Here is an 18343-nt window from a genome sequence, read left to right as displayed (position 1 = left end):
AATATTAGCGGAAAGCAGATAGAAATAAAACTTTATCCTCATCCTTTCAGTCATCCTGCCACCCTTCAGCTTTATTCTGTGGCCCCTCGTGTTGATCATAGTCACCGGGTCAGGGGCCTCCAGTGTGTGTGTGTGTGTGTGTGTGTGTGTGTGTGTGTGGTGTGTGTGTGTGTGTGTGTGTGTGTGTGTGTGTGTGTGTGTGTGTGTGTGGCAGCGATGAAACCAAAGCAGCCTGAACTGACCCAAGTTCCCCTCCCGCTGAACACGCAATCTGCTGCTCCACCAGAGCCAATCTGCTCCACGTCAACACAGCACCACCCGTTCAGACCAGCCCAGTCTGGATGAGTTGCTCACAGGAAACTAATGAACCATCCCGCTAATCAAATTTGAAATCTAAATGAACAAATTGACAGATTATACACATTTTATACTGCAGCAATCATGATTTAGGGCTTATCAAAACCTTGAACTAAAGCTGGAGCCTGTCCCAGCCGACACTGGGCAAGAGGCAGCAGACTGTGGACAAGTTGGCAGTCAACTGCATGTCTAGAATCATCAATTAACCTGACAGGGAGAGCACGCAAACACAAGTTACAGTCTCGGTTGTTGTGTCCTTGGGCAAGACACTTCACCCGTTGTCTACTGGTGGTGGTCAGAGGGCCCGGTGGCGCCAGTGTCTGGCAGCCTCGCCTCTGTCAGTGCGCCCCAGGGTGGCTGTGGCTAAGATGTAGCTTGCCATCACCAGTGTGTGTGAATGGGTGGATGACTGGATGTGTAAAGCGCTTTGGGGTCCTTAGGGACTAGTAAAGCGCTATACAAATACAGGCCATTTACCATTCAACCAGTTTAAGGTGAAAAAACTACTGGTGGACTAAAGTGGGTGGGTTTTTGTGTCTAAAGGGGCGTCCCAACAGGAAGAGACTGACCAGACCATTAAAGGTCCACAAATTTCAGCAAATTTTGAGATTAGCACCTGAAACAACTACCAATGAGAGCGAAGGATAATACTGACTGAACTTGTTAAATCTCTCCAAAGAGTCCCTGGTCTACCCCGGGGCTTTCTTCCGGTAAGACAGGCCCAGAATACCTCACCTAGAAGCCATCCTGGAGGCCTCCTAGTCAAATGTCTGAATCACCTCAACTGGCTCCTTTTGATGTGGAGGAGCAGCTGCTGCACGCCGAGGCCCTCTCGAATGGCTCCACACCCCACCTCTAAGGGAGAAGGAAACCCATTTTTGCCGCTTGTAATGGGTGGAAGTCAGAGGCGGAGGAATGTACAAGGAATGTCACCTTGCTTTACAGGAACATTTGCTCTATGTTGCAGTGTAAATGTTTATTCAGCACTGTTTTCTAGAAGGACTTTTCATAACGTTCACCTCAAAACAGTCTGAAAACACCTTCTGTAACTGCAGTCAAACCTCACCTTACTTAACCTTATTGTTTAAGAGTAAAACACTTTCCTTAAACACACCATTAGAACTTGCAGATGATGTTTGCTATTTTTGTGGAAGCATCCCTTCTAGCAGAGTTGCATCAAATTTCTGCTAATATCAGTCACTGGATTTCTCCAACTAATCAATGAGTTCACCGAATTGAAAAATGGCAATGTTTCTCCTCTTATCACTCTGCAGAGAGATTGCTCCCAAGCCTCTGCTTACCGAGGAACAAACAATATCACTGAGTTATTGATTCCAGAACTGTGACTGTCATTTTCCAGCCGTGGCTCATATCTCGCTGCTCATTCATTCTCCATATAAAGATAGTACAAACAAAAAGATTTCCCAGTCGACCCAGATGCTCAGAAAGACGGAGACACCAGGGCTTCATCCATCTTCAGAGCTCCTTACTTGTGGTTTTATTGAAACTGGGCTTAAATTAGATTTTAAAAACACCAACTGCAGTTTGCTAATTAAAAATGGATAATCAGCAGCTTGTTTCTGTATTGATTTTCATTCACCGGAAGAATCTCAACAGTTAGCTCTTTAAAATCACGTGTTCTCGTTAACTTTAACTGGTGTTTGCTGCAACTTTAATGACACACACATACAACTGAATGGAAAAATAGTGTAACCACTTGTTTAATTATGTATTTTTCCACTAAAGTCTGATCATCAAAGACGTCCTCCTCATGGTCGCGCGGGCACCAACATGGCTGCTGGGGATTCTTAGAGAAATCGGGAGGTGTGCAGTGGAACGTGATCTGAATGTTAACAGACCCCACTGCCAGGATCTCTCATGAAGACAGCCTCCAAGTCAGCATGAACACGAGCTCAGCCATGTCTCTGCCGTCACATGTTTTAATAACGGACTCTTATTCTCGCTCTCTCTGATGATGCTGTCCAGACGGACCGAAAGAAGAGTTCCTCCTCTCCTCCTCGTGAATTCTCCCCCGTCTGTCACACTCCTCTTTGGATGCAGTAATGAGGTGAAACTATGAGACACTAGCTTCTGCCATTTTGAGGGTTTGCCTACACACAGCACAAACAGTTGTACTAGTTTCATGCCATCTAATCTTAATTGGACAGCTTTAGCGGCAGAAATATTCCACATTAAGGCTGACCGAGATAAGGTGAAAGATTAGATGTGGTAAAGGAGAGATGAGAGGAGGGCAAATAAGGTGAGGGAAGAAGAGATGGGGTGTGGATGGTGTAATGATATAAGGTTAGACGGAATAAAATAAGGAGAAAGGACACAACGCGAGATAAGAAGAGACAAGTTGAGATTAAATAAGTTCAGTGAGATCAATGAGATGTGAGGGGGCTTAAGACAGTAGAGGTGAAATGTGATTAAAGAAAATTAAAGTAAGGTGATCCTACGGCATATTCACACCAAACCCATTCAAAACCTATGCAAAGACACAAAGTAGGGGATGTGCATAGAAGTGAATCTGTGTGTGGATGTTAAAGATATCACATTTTCACTCTGTGTCTCAAAAATCTATCAGCAGACACTGGCTGTCCCACAGACTGTGGATGCTCCTGAACCCACTGACAGTGCAAGTATCTGTAGCTAAACTCATCGTTTCCAACAGGTCAGAGAATGACTGCGATCTGGTAGTAAGTCAACTAAGTGAGCTGACTTTATACTATCATACCTTAAATAGCATGAGCTAATTCTGAATCAAGTAAGCTGATCTGAAAACAAACTTTGACAATTAAAAAAAATATTTGAATATTAATATTAATACTAACAAATTGTAAATTGTTATTATTGGACTCACACTTTGCATAATTCACGGTTCAAAATAACCCTTTTTTTAAATCTCCATCAGCCTCGGTATAGCACCTCAGTTCATCTTTTGTCTGAAACAAGCAGCTTTAGCCTTTAAGCTAGCTGTCTTTTGTTGGTTTAATCAGAAGGCAGGCAGAGCTCTGTGCCTGAGATGACCACGACATGCTTAGAAATACAGACCCAAGAGCAAAAAAAACAAAAAAAAACAAAAACAAAAAAACAACAACACAAAACTGCCAAAGTGAGCATTTACAGCAGTCTGAACCCTGAATCTGTGGCTCATAGGGATTAATGTTCACCAGTATAAATATGAGAAAATAAGGAATGAAGTCTTTTTTTGTATACTTCTTAATGATCCTTGTCTAATGTGGCACTTGTTAAATCTCTACATGCTGCAAACCATTTGCATTCTTTGAACAGATCATTTCCAAGCTTTTTGCCTTTTTTTTTTGTTTTTTTTTTTGTTTTTTTTAGCAACTAAAGGTGACATGACATATATTAAATATAAAAATGAGAGCACCCTACCATGCAGTGGGATAAGATAATATACAGTAATTCTGACACAACATAACAGAGCTGAGGACAGAATATCTTCATGATGAGCTATGACACACTCCAATATTTTAAAAATACACTTTCTGTCACAGGCACCATTGGCCATGTTTCATCACACTGTGGTTTAGTTCAGAGTCCAGTTTGATCATGCTGAGGCCAGTGATTGTCACTGAAAGCTGCTGTCAGATTAAAATAAAGACGAGTTCAATCACAGAGCACCTTTACTGAAGGTTTGAACGATATGAGTCTGTTTTTTTCCCCATTTAATGCTGTGATTGTGAAATCGTGTTTCATCTAGTGCTTGGCATCAGCTTCCTGTTAGCAAGCGTCCCCATGGAGATGCACAATAAAGCTCTAAGATGACGTTCCAGTAAAAGAAGAGCAGACCGCCGCACACTCGCCAGTCACAGATGTTTGGAAATTTCAGCTTCCAGCAGAAATGGGCTACCTCGGTCCAAAATGAGAACTCTTCCAATCTACAGTTTTATCAGCCACCACACAGTTCTCACTTTCATTCATTCTTCCTCTACTACAAAAAGACACCACTACAGAGACTGAGGACTATTTGTCCTTTCTCTGTCCTCCATGCTGCCAAAACGTTTCCTTCATCCTCTCTGTGGTTCTTCCACCTCGTCGTTTGTTTTTTTTTTTTTCCTTTCACCACTATCCCACAGCTGGACTTATTGAGAAAAACAGCAGCAGTAACAATTCATGCTGAAGTCACACACCCGGATCTAATAACAAAATAACAAACCCTGTACTGATAATTTAGTTTAGGAGTGGCTCAGGAGGTAGGGCAGATCATCTATTAATCGGAAGTTTGGTTGTTTAATCTCTGGCTGCTCCACTCTGCATGCCAAAAATAAGAGGGCGAGATACCGAACTCCAATTTAATCCTGATGTGTTCATCAGAATGTGAATGTCTGATAGAGATCACTTAAGCGTAGAAAAAAGTGCTCATCATGTTGTATAAACATGCTTTAAGAGCTTGAGTAGAAAAGCGCTATATATATAAGAACAGGTTCATTCAGTAAAAGAGAACCTATTATGCTTTTGCCCATTTTCTGTCAGAGATACAGTGGGGAACACTCATAATAAACATGGCCACTGTTTGAAATAATGAAGTCAGTGTAACTGCAGGTAAATCTGCTGACCCAAAAGCCTTTCTCATTGCAAAAATGTGGATTAGAAACAAAAAAGCAATTTATTTGTTTGTGTTCATGGATATTAATTGTCAAGTTTTTTTTATAACCATCAGCAAGATTTTGAAAATAACTTTCATTTCAGTAGGGCACGAATGAGTTTGTATGAGACCAGTCTACAGCTTCATTTTTAAACAATTGCACTCAGGAACACACAAAGCTGATGAACTGAGGCGCTGCACTAACGCCTAGTTTAAAATCCAGAAGTTATTTGTGTGTGTTGGATGAATCCACATAATCACTAAAAACTAGCAGTCGTGCAGACGTCTACACGGAGCCTGAAGCAATTTAAGTCAAGTGTCCCCCTGTATACTCCGATATGGATACAAATACACTGTTAGTGTTAACAAAGTAAATATTGTATTATAAAAATGAGCCGAACCCATCCAGCACAGCACTGATTTAAGCTGTGCGAGAATAGTTCTCTTATACTTTGCCTTATAAATTCAGAAACTGCACAGTTATTTCTCGGTTTACATTTCAGAGTCAAAGATCCTCTGATGATATTTTTTCAAAACCCTTAAGCTGAGAAAAGAAGCAGGTATAAAGTAACAAAATCCAACACAAGGTACAAGGCTTTTTCTACAAAGGGCTCCGCTTGTTTCATCTTTTGCTCACACAAAAATATGTTATCATTAAATAATGATAAGACAAACTGTTGAACAGAGAGTTCATGCAGAAGTGGTACAGCGAGCTGCAGGGCATGTCAGTAGGCGACAAATATTTAACAACAAATGAAACAGAAATTACTTTTTTTTTTTAGGCTGTTTAACCTTTTGTCCATGTAAAAAGGCAAACCTATGAGTTTGACTATCGACGATGGTTTTTCCAACACCTTACTGTGGAAAAAAAGAAGACAGTTTTTGAGCTTTCAAATAATAAAATAAATTATTAAAACTTAAAATCTGGCTCGGACATCTTTCCCACGACTGCTACCTCTGATCTCCTACAAAAAAAGTTTTTAAAAATTTACAACTGCCAGTTAAATATATTCTTCTTCATTTAAATGGACCTGTTTGATATGCATGCTGCACTGATGTGACCTGACATTACGAACAGTGACTGAAATGATGTCACGGGCCTAAATTGGGAACCATCTCGTTAAAGAGTGATTAACCTCTGAAATTCCACCAGGTCATCGGTGAACCACGGAGTGGAAGGGTTGGGCTGAGGCTCCATTTAACCACAAGTGACACAGATGCTTTCAAAAAATAGACGACGGCAGCTTTCAAACCAGCCCTCTGTCATGCATTAGATGAGATAAGATCGCCTTTATTAGTCCCACAGCTGGGAGTGAAAACTGCATATGAGAAGATAAATGTGAGATTTACGCTACCCCGAAATAAACATGCTGTAAAGTAACAGTCATCACTACACTGTTCTCTCCACATGCTGTAACTGTCCATAGTGTGGGGATTTTTCTGGTAACCATGGCACTAAATTGCCCCCCACAGCACAAAGATCTTTTTGATATCGGGATGAAGCATTTACGGCCCTGTTCTCTTGGTCTCCATAATATTCCTGAAAACTGAGAGCATGAGCGGTAAAGGATGACTACATCACTTTTTCCCCACATCCCTCTAGACCAGATCCTGTAATGTTCACATTACTGGACTCTTAAATCTGCATTCATCTTTGTAACGAGGTGTTTATTCACTGCATCCCTGCTATAATATCCCTCTCTAGGTAATTGTCTTGTCTTGTTTTCTCATGTCCTGGATTCTTACATCTTCTCTCTTCTGATGAAGAACTTACCTTCTGTTTGTTTCCTTGCGTAATAACACCAACACATTTTTCTGATATAATGTAGAGAAGGGCCTCATATTGTGAGAAATTGTTATTATAGTGGGATGTAAGTACATTTTAAAGAACTGAGGAGCTAATACCCCTGGTCACTGTGAAAACGTGGATAAAATTTGTTTTTACTGATGTCTTTTCCATAGATGTTAAAGCACTTGTCTCTTTAGTCACTGTCCCTCTAGAAATACAAGCATGCTGAGGACTTTGTTACTGTAATGCCTGCTATTATTTTCCTTTTCTCTTGCTATCTAGAAGTAAAATCAGAATTTGTGTCATTGCTCAGCATTTTTCATATTGTATATGCCACAGAGCAGGAATAGATATCAATCGGTTGACTGTACAATGCAGTTTTATTTGGTGGTCAAGTTTCTATTCAAAGCCATCACCAAGCCCTGTTTAATCTGGATGTTTCTTTCATTGTTTGAGGCCTCAAGCATCCTCGGAACCACTTGCTTTTCTTTCAGTGCCAACAGCACCTTAAATGGAGCCTGGTGACCGAATGAGGCCCATTTGAATAATTAGATAAAGAGAAAGCACATCGGCCAACACTAGCGAAAACAGGCACAGATGTGGATGCAGAACAAACATTTAACACAGACTGCATAAAATACAGGAGCAACTATGTCAAGATGTCTAGAGTTTAGCTGTGATGCTTTCACCGTCTTGTTTTGTTTGTTTACTTCTTTGTTGTTTGGAAACAGTTGCATGGCAAACATTAGCTAAAACTGTACAGCTGTGGTATTTCTATCAGCTATTGTTAGCACTGGCTAACCATTTTGATTAATAAGGTGCATCTGATTTAATGTGAAAGGCTATTAAACAGGGTGCTAATTTGGGTGATCGTGGCTCAAGAGTTGGGAGTTTGTCTTGTAATCGGAAGGTTGCCGGTTTGAGCCCCGGCTCGGACAGTCTCGGTCGTTGTGTCCTTGGGCAAGACACTTCACCTACCGGCTACTGGTGATGGCCAGAGGGGCCGATGGCGTGATATGACAGCCTCGTTTCTGTCAGTCTGCCCCAGGGCAGCTGTGGCTACAACTGTAGCTTGCCTCCACCAGTGTGTGAATGAATAGTGGAATTGTAAAGCGCTTTGAGGGCCTCGATTGCTTTTCGAGGCCCTCAAAGCGAATGCAATCCATTATTATTATTATTATTATTATTAAAAAATTAAGATAATTAAAGAAAATTGTATTGTGTTTTAAGAGAGGAAATTCCCCCACCAGTCTCTGAAAGCTGCATCACCCCTAATATTTTACATTTTTAAGCTTCAATATAATTTTAAGCCAGCCTCAAGTGGCCACTGAAAAAGTTCTTTGGCACTTCAGCATGCCATTTTTAACCCTCCTGAGGTTATAGCTTAATCCAATATCTGCCCAAACTAACTCCACCTGCTGTTGTCAGCAACACATTTTTTAAAATTTAATGAGAGCAATAAATTGTAATGTGTGACAGATAAAAGCATCCTGGCTGAACGGAGGACCAATAGTTCACCTGGAGCATTTCATTCACAGGCTAAGGCAGAAATGGAGAATGATGACCGTGATGACCATATCACCGGTATGAAGAGACGAGTGTCTACAGGAGATAGATTTCTCTTTAACACAGACTCACATCCTCTGTTGCAGAATGACACAAGGCTGAGCTTTATAAGTCCTCAGGTCTATCCTCTTTGAACAAAACCAGAGACCAGGTACGCTGCAAAATGACTTACACTGTATTTAAATGTGTACGTCTCGAAAGAAAGAAAGAAAGAAAGAAAGAAAGAAAGAAAGAAAGAAAGAAAGAAAGAAAGAAAGAAAGAAAGAAAGAAAGACTGCCACAAACGATTATTTTGATAGTCAACTAGTCACCGATTATTTTTGCGATTAGTCGACTAATCAGATCATCATCCATTGGACGTAAAACATACAGCTTATTGCACCAGCATGCATCTGCTCTTATATAACTATCATTAGCTTACAGCTTTAAGTGTTTAAGGTATGTGCTAACTAAAAATAAAGACAAGATGATAGTTTATTAAATTTTAATGAAATTTGCAGATTGTTTCGGTGAAGTTTAATAAACTCCTTGCTATCTAAAATATAACAGGACACCGGAGTATATTCTCGAGTGTCTCACACTTCTGATGTGGTGTCTTGATAAACTGAGCAGATATTTGAGGTTTCCACAGCTACATTCTCGCCTGAAAATATGTTAAACGTTTATTTTGTGACCCAGAAAGAATAATAAGAGTAATATTAAAACTAACTAGCTGCCGCCATTGTTGGAAACTGAGCAGGGTCGCGCTACGAATTCTGGGACACAGTTTCTTCTTCTTCGGGGTTTAACGGCAGCTGGCATCCTTGTACATGCAGTGCTGCCATCTTCTGTTTCAGTCCGTTATTACACTCTTAAATCCTACTACTTATTCCTGCGTCTTTTGGGATCTTACAAAGCTTCAAACGACGAGTCGACTATTAAATCAGTCGTCGACGATTTTGATAGTCGACGTAATCGTGACTAGTCGACTAATCGTGGCAGCCCTAGAGGAAAGAAAGGAAGGAGGAAAGAAAGAAGAGTGTCTTTGTAGCTTTCTTCCTCTTGCTGATTGCTTAGAGGAGCGTTCAGCTTGAATTGGCAAAGACATGGATGTCCTGAGGCTGTGTGTGTGTGTGTGTGTGTGTGTGTGTGTGTGTGTGTGTGTGTGTGTGTGTGTGAGAGACAGTGAATAGGACTCGGGTCATGCAGCTAATACTGAAACTCTGATAGGGTGCTGACTTCTTGCACCAAAGAGTTCAAAAAGATCTGACAGACCAGCAGGCCGAGAAACCTCTTAACCTACATACGTGTACACTGTGTGTGTGAGTGTGTGTGTCCGTGTGTGTGTATGGGAATTCATTTACATAAAGCTCAGAACTGAACTGTGGCTGATAATTAGCCCTTTCACAGTACACACAGACAGGTGACACCATAATGAGGGGATCTGGAGGCGTGATTTTAAAATACTTCTGCTCGTATTTAAAGGCCATGTAACATTTCTGTTTGTCTGACACTTCATGTGCAAAGTTGCACTCCTAATCCTCCATGACTGAACTGTTAGAGATCTGGTATTCGTTGAGGAGAAAAACTGGGGATGCAGCTTTTGCCGTTTATGCCCCCAACATTTGGTGCTGCTTTCCTCAAACTAGACTGATAATTTTAAAAACTCTTAAACATCTACTTCTTTAATCTTGCATCTAACTAGTGTTTGCATCACAGACTATCATAGAAGATGACGTAGCTTAGGGTCTGACAAATTGTGTCAAACCAGAAAGACCTTAAATCTGCATTATTAAAAATGATTTATTTTTTTTTTAATGACCTGGGGGTGACACCTGCCCAAGAGAAACAACTTCCTGTCACATACAAGTCTATGGAAAAAACCATTGGACTTGACCTCTGTAAACACTTTCCTGATGCCTTCAGCTGCTCAGTCACTCATTTGAGTCATACTGAATAAACCATTAAGTCCATTTTGTAATAACCAGTACGTGAGTTCTCCCATATTTAGTATTCAGGTCAAAAAGAGCATTTGTGTCAATATCAACGTCAATATCACGTCAGCTTTCTACTTTTATTATCTCTGAGTTTGTTTTCTCTTGCCACATCGCTCTTCCTTTGTCCACTCCAACAACCTATGTCCTTTTATTCTTTTAAATTATTATTTTTTCCCCATAAAGCTCTTTGAAATTTCACATGTCAGATTGAGGTCTACAAATAAAACTGACTGCACTAGAGTGGCATTCTCCTGGCATGGTTTGGATCCACTTGCCCTGCAAGAGGGTGGCTTCTGAATTTGTCGATGTTCATTTGCCAATTACGGCAAACAGGATATGGCTGAGGTCAACACAGGAAATACGCACCCACCAAACATTTTAGGTTTCCAACTTATCTTCTCAGGAGTTGGTGGTTTATTTTGATGAGTGCCAGTATTTTGATTATGATTAGAGAAATCCATGCAGCTCCAAAAACCAAAGAAACGGACAAAAGTCAATAAATAGGACTAATACAAAAAATATTAGTTTATTTATCATGATATAGTTTTATTTCATATTGGTTCCATTTCTAGTTGCTCCCAGTCACTGTATGTGAGAGGGAGGGTGGAGGAACCAACTGATTACAGCTCATGAGCCCAAAATAAAATCTTTCCAATGAGTGATAAGTCATCTAAAATCACAGTTAGGTAAACTCAGACCCTTCACAAGCTTCTGGAAATCAGATTATTTGGGAACCAGTCAAGGTCACACTATTGTCGCTCCTACTAAGTTATATCTGAAAAACCCAACAGTAAAGGTCACACGTTCATGAGTGCAGAATAACACACTGAAACTGAAAAATACATTAAAGATACTTTAAAATACATATATTTTTGGCCAAAACATGGTGGGATTTGACTTAGGGGTGATTTTTTTTCCATCACCAGACTACATTTTTGATGAGTTTTTCTAAAATGATTCAATGTTCTCAAACTTGAAGCACATTTTTGTTTATAAAATGGTCAAAAATATGAAAAAAGCACGCACTAACATTTCTGCACTTGAACTACACCACAGGAACATCATAAAGGCAAACCCTTTAGAAAGCTTACTCTGCAAGAACTACAACTTACAACTGTTCAGTGCCATCATTCCCTGTACCATCATTAAATTCTGCATGAAATTTCAGCTACTTGTTCATCTGCTGCCTTTAATCTTTGTTAATAAGCTGGAAGTGAGAAACTACAACCCCAGCTAGTGTTTCGGCAGCAAATTGGAGGCACAACACGTACAATTGCAAATCCTGGCAATGGTGATTTGTGTAGGTTATCACATAAATAGACTTTCAGCTTCATTCACTGGTCAGATTTAGGCACTAAAAACTCTTGGTTAGCTTTGGGAAAATGGTGAGAGCAACACTGCATGTTTAAAAATGACTACCGGGTGTGACAGAACTATCTCCCTAGTATCATTACCTGGTTACCAAAGAGTAGAGTGTGCATAAATGAGCCGCCCTAGTGTGGTCTTTGACAAAATGGCATCAACTGACAAGCTGGGAATGGGTTGTTGTGCAAGAGAGATTAACACTAACAGCGAGAATAAAAGAACAATTTGTTTCATTACAAAACCCCATCTCTGTTGTTATTGAAAAGACTTCAAGTGACGTGACTGATTCACTGCAGCACAAATCGACCAATCGGAGCTTTTGACAAGCAGTTAACTAATCAGAAAGCCATTCTGATGTTAAGTTAATTGTTTAAGTCATTCATCAGTCATCAACGGCAGCTCTTCTCTGGCTCCACTTTCTCCAGCTGTCTCACATCACCATAAACTGCATTTCGCCTTTGCTGGCTCTCAAATGAGACCGATATTTGTACACAAGATAAACAGGAAGACATCTGTGTGACTTCCATGCCGTTTGCGCTTCAAAATTAGCATGAAACTGAACATTTGATCATTAGCTGATGCCACAGTAAGAAACTCTCTAAATCCATTTTTATCTGCCACTTGCAGCTCTAATTTCTTGAAGCTATTAAAAAGCGATGACACAAAATACAAAGGGAATTATCTCCTGTCTTCTTCTCACCTGAACAGTGACAGAAAACGCTGCTGCTCAGTGGCACTTTCCTAAAATAGAGGCTTATTTTAAGGCCCGCATGTGTATTTTTATAAAGTTTACATCTGGCTCCGTGTGTTATTTTCAAAAGCTGCATGTCATCGCAACATGAAACACACTCAGACTTTGATTAATCAATACACATTAACCAACAGGATGCACAGCTGCAGCTGAGCCTTCTGTTTTAGGATGTGTGCGTCTGTGTGTGTTAATGATCAGGTTCAACTCAGGATGACGAGGTCTGTGTCCATTCATGAGCTGGTTTTACAGACTGAAGCATCTAACTATCTATCATAGCCATCAAGAGAGAGCTGCTAAAGACGCGCCTCGCATGTGGTTAAATATAACTGTGTGAAATCTCTATCTAACTGCTAACATAACGACGAACTGAGCTGTTACAGAGCTAATCAGGTTAGTTAGCATGGCAGCGGGCTATCAGAGAGAAGGAACAGGTTTTCTATTGTGAGAAGCATGATTCATCTGAGGCTCATTCCAGATCTGTTTACATCAACACAAGAAATCATGCGATCAATGTGAGAAAATTAGCTTAAGGTGAGAAACAGACAACCCCTGTGTGGGACTCGGGTTTCATGCAGGTTTCCCTTCTGTCACAGAGACACAATAAATGAGATGTACATGCTTTAAGGGGCAAAAAACACACAATATTCACTATTTAACTTCTCACATCTGACACTGCGTATCCACTGTATCATTGATATTACAACATCCTGACATGGAACGAAACCCAGATTAACAAATAAAATGCTGTTTAACCTAAAAAGCTTGCAGTTTCCCTTTAGTTCTAACTTACTATGCGTGGTAAGTTATTAATTCTGTATATGTTTTTGGTGTATATCACAGTATTGCTTTTCATTTTTGGTTTAGAGTCACAGGAAACTGGCTTCCATCATCTACCACTTGGATAGCTGAATGCTTCGATGTAAACTAACAAACTATGGTATAGTTCACATTTCTAGATGGAGAATAGGAGAGAGGTAAAAGAGGATTTTTATCAATACAGCTTACCTGCCAGGCAGACTGTAAAAATCTATTTGGAGTTTATTATTAGGATGGAAAGTGTGATACGTTCAGCCAGTGTAGCAGTGCTGTCAAAATCCAGCAATAAACTTTAAATCCTGCACTGAAACAACCATAAACCGTGACACAAACAACATTTAGTAGGTGAGTCCACTAATTTTACATGTGAAATGATCAGATTAGTTAGGATTGGTCCATCTCAGAGAACAGTTTTAGTAATGCATTGCCTTTACCACAGCCACCTTAATGATTAGGCTTGGGCTTTTCTGTTTCATAGCTTAAACATTTTCACTACGTAGGCTACATTTTATAGGTTTATTGAAAAGTAGGGACGGGGTGATATATCAGCCACATAACAGCACCTCCCTGTATCAGCCTGGGTAAGAGAAAGAAACGTATCGACAAATGAGGTGGCCGATGTTTATCTGTTGTCAGCGCAGCTTCCCTGAATAAACGTTCAGGGACAGAGACTTTCAGAGATTTCTTTGTTTTCATGTTAAAAGTGAGCATCTGTATTGAACCACAATTTCAAATAACTGGTCCATCAGAATCAGCTTTTTTTTTTGACAAAGTAGGTGGACACATTCAAGGAAACAGGATCGTTTTTTTCTTTGCTCTCAATGTTCTTAACAGAATAGAAAACAGATAATACCAAAAACAGCAACATGACAGACAATAGCAAGACATATGTCATATTGATGTTTATGCGCAATAATGCAGTGGTGCAGAGTACATAAATAAATAAGGATTGGATAACTGGTTAATATATATATAGAAGGGACTTGACAACATACATTTATATAATTAGAAATAACACCATATTTACTTTAAGGTATTTGTTTTGTCATAAATTGTTGATTTCATTGAGCTACATATTATATATCATTGTACACCTTGCAGCTGTAGTAGTCAGTCAAACTGCCGTTTAAACCATGTGTATACTGTCAAATAACACTTGTACTAAAGACTTTCAATCAGAGCTGTGAATCTGAGATGAACATATTAAGGCAGGTTTCAAATATCAGTTATGATGAATCTAAATGTATTTTAATTGGTATCAATGAACTTCCTGTGTCATTTTAGCCACTAACAAAAAAACACAGAAACACACACACACAAAGAGAAACTCATATGATGTACTGGAACAATCATACATAATTGATATAAACGAATCTAAATCTCATAAATGTTTTATGGTTTATCAGTTTTATTGAATAACCAAAGGCTTTAAACCACTGAATTTAAAGCCTTATGATTTATGAAGTCGTGTTACGTAAACATCCATCAACACTATAGATGCAACAGCAAATACTGACTGTGTAACAGAAAAATAAATAAATAAATAAAAGTCATTTCTGGACTGCACTAAATGGATGGATTTGTCTTTCTCTTGAACCTGTGTAAAAGGACTCAACAGTAGCACAGTGACTCTGTGCTGTAGCTCACCTGTTTCAGGTTTAGTAGGCTGCGATTCAAGGTTAGGCCCTGACCTATTTTCTCTGTGTGTCAGGAATAATTGAATAAATAACAGTCACTGCTGTAGTGCCATATGCGTAAATGTGTGCAGTGTCCTGTTAACGTTTTGTCAAACCAGGATTAGGCTGCGTTCACTGGCGAGTCTCTTTATTAACCTCTTACAGGCTCGTGCACATTTGCAAATTAAGCACATGAACTTTATTCTGTGCTCCCTGATGTTTATGGACTACTGTTGGTGCAAAAGAAGCCTGATGTCAGAAAAGAAACTGTGTTTTCCTGTATCTGGTGTGAGATTTTCTTGGACATCTTATGAGTGTGAGATAAAATCATGTGTCTAGGAAGCAGCGTCAAAAACAACTAGTCTGTGGGATCCACTTATTCACTTCTGTGCTAGTTTTGGTTTCCAGATAAAGAACTTCTCCATCTTGAAGTTAAACAGTCTTAAAAACAATGTAAACTGTCCACTGCTGCTGCTGTTTGCGCTTCTCTTAATGCTCTTTTGATCCCTTGTTGTCTTTTTTGTGCTTTTCCCCCTTTTGATGAACTTTGTTGCCCCCTTTTATCCAACAGGCATTCGACCTATGCTTAGCAACTTCACCGTCAGGCTATGTGCTGTCAGTTTTTTAACTCTAACTCCCTTATATGTGATTGTTTGATTAAGGCAAACAAACTGAGCAATAAATGGCACAAAAATGTTGTCTGACAATTGACTTTTTTTTTTAAATTGTCATAAAGCTTAAAAAACACTTCAGTTTTTTTTTTTTTTTTTTTAAAAAGGAATTTACTGTCAATTAATTCATGGTTTACATGGTTAAGTATATTTGCTCTCACTGTAGCAGTGAGTAGTAGGAGCAGGCTGAAGCCTGAGATTTAGGTTCAGGGGGATTATTTGCATTTATGAAGAAACTTTGACCATGTAAATGGCCTGTATTTGTAAAGCGCTTTACTAGTCCCTAAGGACCCCAAAGCGCTTTACATATCCAGTCATCCACCCATTCACACACACATATTCACACACTGGTGATGGCAAGCTACATTGTAGCCACAGCCACCCTGGGGCGCACTGACAGAGGCGAGGCTGCCAGACACTGGCGCCACCGGGCCCTCTGACCACCACCAGTAGGCAACGGGTGAAGTGTCTTGCCCAAGGACACAGCGACCGAGACTGTCCAAGCCGGGGCTCGAACCGGCAACCTTCCGATTACAAGGTGAACTCCCAACTCCTGAGCCACGATCGCCCCGTGTGTAATATAACCCTGCCCCACAGGAAAAGCAGGAACCCTTTAGATGGCAAAATGATGCTCATGTAGGACATGATGTTACTAATAAACCTGGATTGATGTCTTTACCGTGTAACACACTAACAGTCTCATTTCATGCGTGTTTGCCCTAAATCTTACATCCAGATTTCCCCGTTGTTGTTTTTTACCCCCTCCCCCCTCTGCAGTGAAAATATAATTACACTTTCTTCATTAAAGTGAGTAATTTCTTGCGTGGAGGACGCGACTACAGCTGTCCTCTGATTACTAAATGGAACGGAGCAATGATCTATGGAGCCATTAGGGGAACGGGCTGGAACTAATTTCAATCCTGGAATGGACCAGTGGCTGCAACACACACACACACACACACACACACACACACACACACACACACACACACACACACACACACACACACACACACACACACACACACACACACACACACACACACACTCACACACACACACAGAGGGATCAAAGGATGAGAGTGGGAGAGAGACATAACAAACAGCCGCATGTCGGCCATTTTCTGGTCTCACATAGAGCTCCAAAATGATCATCTTTTAGCACAAAATAACGAGGGTATCCATGTTTCACCAAACAAGCGTGGCTCACACACACTTATCTCCTGCTCTACTTGTGTTGTCAGTGTAACTGTTGATGCACTTCCATCAATATACCTGAGCAAGAATTTTGAGAAACAGTAATATTTATTGCCCTGCCAGCTACAGTCACTTTCAGAGTTGCTGAATAAGGCTGCAGTCTCATCATGTTTGATCTTATCAGACTAAATTCTCATTGGTCTGACAATCGCTAGCTTTACTTGCATGAGGGGAAAAGTGCTGCAATAATAGCCTTCAGTCCAATCCATTACTTTTGGCAGTGTGAACAGACCTCCCCTGAATTTCCACAACCATAACTCTGGCTATAAGAAAACTTGGACAACTAACATCTTTCTTAACCATAACCACAGATTTTTATTGCCTAATCCTAACTAAGGATTATAAAAAAAGACTACGGATTCCAACCGGAATATCAATCAATGGATTAGGAATGGAAAGGTCATCGAATCAATCGTAAACCCAACAAATCCTAATCCTAATAGTACACAGCAAAAATGCCACGTCCCGTCACCGCTGTTAATTAGTGCACTACTGTTAAAGTTGGTTTCTTCTCTTGCAATGACTTGCTTCTTTCTTTGTGTGTTTCTTAAATGCAGAGATTTATGAAGAAAAGCTTGAACTGAAGTACAATTTTTATGTTCACAATTAGAATCACTCTTTATAAATGTGTACTAATAAAAAATGTTTAGTGTGCATAATGTCATCAAAATAGTAGCTACAGATTAAGATTTTATTCCTCCTGTAAATTAATAAATAATTTCTTAAATGTATGTTTTTCCATCTATTTAATGCTACTGATTAAAGGTTTTATCATCATTTTTGTACATGCATTACAAAATCAACATTTTTTCTTTTTCGGTTTATTTGATAGGAAGATGTGACCCATGTCTTTCAGTTGCTTAGCAGCAAAATATGGTGTATTAAGACAGCCACATACTGTGTATTTCCAGGATTTTTACTGTGAAAGGCAGGGACAAGAAGCCCTTTTTGTAGAACAAGCTGAGTGTATGGTACAGATCTCCACTACCACCTGCCCAGACTGAAACACAATCCCTGCATTTTTCAATTTAACAGAGTAAGCAGTTTCTAAGTCTTTGTTTTTAGGGCTCCTAAAATCCCAGAATTTGTGTTGTCTGACTTAAATGCTGTTAGGAATGTCAAAGATGGAGGTTGCCCCGTCCCCACCTTTAAAGGGCGATTCCACAACACTCCAACAGGGAACGAGTACATGAGCCGGTTGTGTTGGCTCACGTGCTCATGCTTATAGCAGGTTCAGCTGTGTGCTGCCAAATCTAAAGGTAAACATAAGAGCAGAAATGTACTGGGCCCGGGTGTGTCGTTCATCAGACCACGTGAAGCGTAGTTGCGTAATACTCTGGGTGTGATTAATCTGGTGTAAGTGTAGTTATTGCTTCTTTTTTTTTAGCATACTAAATAATTTCGTACAGTCAATTAAAATGGTACAACCTTCTGGCTTTAACTACTTGTTGTTCAGATCCAGAGCCAACCTTTCGAAACACTATCACCCATGATTGTTGACATTGTT

The 18343-nt window shown here is 39.9% G+C and overlaps 1 protein-coding gene across 3 annotated transcripts in view; it reads right to left on the bottom strand.

Annotated features, from left to right (window-relative positions):
- Positions 1-18343, bottom strand: part of LOC146387482 (plasma membrane calcium-transporting ATPase 1-like) — a 129567-nt gene that overhangs the window by 53946 nt on the left and 57278 nt on the right. The window lies entirely within an intron of this gene.

The sequence above is a fragment of the Perissodus microlepis genome, chromosome 5 (genome assembly GCF_051167445.1).
Source record: "Perissodus microlepis isolate ML-2025 ecotype Zambia chromosome 5, ASM5116744v1, whole genome shotgun sequence".
NCBI lineage: Eukaryota > Metazoa > Chordata > Actinopteri > Cichliformes > Cichlidae > Perissodus > Perissodus microlepis.
This window is presented reverse-complemented; position numbering and strand designations above follow the sequence as displayed.